General features: G+C 30.5%; 1 protein-coding gene across 1 annotated transcript in view; it reads right to left on the bottom strand.

The window, feature by feature from the left end:
- The window catches only part of LOC102678661 (syndecan), a 181,773-nt gene that overhangs the window by 65,878 nt on the left and 114,530 nt on the right, over positions 1 to 1,365 (bottom strand). The window lies entirely within an intron of this gene.

Raw genomic sequence — 1,365 nt, 5'->3', positions numbered from 1 at the left:
AAAAAAAAAAAAAAAAAAAGGAAAACAAAAGGAAAAGAACAAGATATTAATGTCAAAATATATATGATGAGGATGTTGCAATGTATATTTCGTTTTTTTACAGATGGAAAAAATATATCCTTTGTTTTACAATATCATTTATTACTGTCTAGTGATTTAGTTATCAAAGTTACTTTTTCACGTGTCTGTCGTGTCCTTTCATTTGTAACAATAAATAAAAGGTACAACTTTTGACTAGTATAAACGTTGATATGTAGATTCCACTCCCGTCATAGGGGATGTTTACAGAGCAGGATATGTAACAGCTTAAAAACAACGAGCATCAAGCAAATCGGGAGGAATCGATAGGTACGTTTCCAAGTTGTAGCTATGGACAAAATCGTTAGGCGTTGGCCAAGGACCAAAATATGCCAGTTATTTACGATCGATAAATAGGGGCCCTCGATCCAGTGCTACGTTTCATTTATTTTTATCTCTTATGAATATTTTTTGTTTGAAAAAAATACGTGTATTGATTAAAAAGAAGTTGATTTTTAATGTAATGGATGATGAAGAAATAAATTAGTGTATTTAGAATTCAAGAATTCTTTTTGTTTGTTAAAAAGAAAATGATACATCAATAATATTCCTGGTAAATAATTATAACCTCATTCAAGTCAATACAAGTGAACAAACAAAGTCATGTGACAAATAGTGCGATTTCTATTGGTTGAACGTATCACGAATCATTAACACTATTTTTTGCTATACCTCGTTTTTACAAAGAATTTATTCCATTTATTTTATTTTGTAATTCGATTCATCAAACTAGAATCATTGTTATATTAACAAATAATTCAAATCTGAAAAAAAATCTTTTTTTCACTTTGATTATATTTAGATCTAGTGACTTATTCAGAAGTCAGAATTTATTAATAAGTGAGGTTATGTATTATTATCAAAAATATGAAATTTACTATCACGTTCCATAAAATTCAAAATACATATTTTAATGTACATTTAAATATGAATAAGAAAAAAAAAAAAACAGAATGCTAAATTTTTCTTCAGACCATTTAATATCTGTGAAAACATAACCTACAAAAATTATTTTCTAGGAAGTGAAAATTGACTAGTGCCAAGCCAACAACTTCTATCATTGTCCTTTTGCAATTATCCTTCATCAAATATTCAAAGCGGCGGATTGCCGTGTCGAACCGGAAGTAGCTCTGGTATTTCGTTAACTCGCGAGTTAATGAACGGCCAACTAAAAGACGGGGGTGCACAGTTACTAATGCCCGTAATTAAGTGCAAGATACGAGGCGATGGAAAAGGAGGGACGAGACCACGGGGAAAGGAGGGCGACAAATTACAAACTTGGGAAAT

Source organism: Apis dorsata, unplaced genomic scaffold (genome assembly GCF_000469605.1).
Source record: "Apis dorsata unplaced genomic scaffold, Apis dorsata 1.3 scaffold_52, whole genome shotgun sequence".
NCBI lineage: Eukaryota > Metazoa > Arthropoda > Insecta > Hymenoptera > Apidae > Apis > Apis dorsata.
This window is presented reverse-complemented; position numbering and strand designations above follow the sequence as displayed.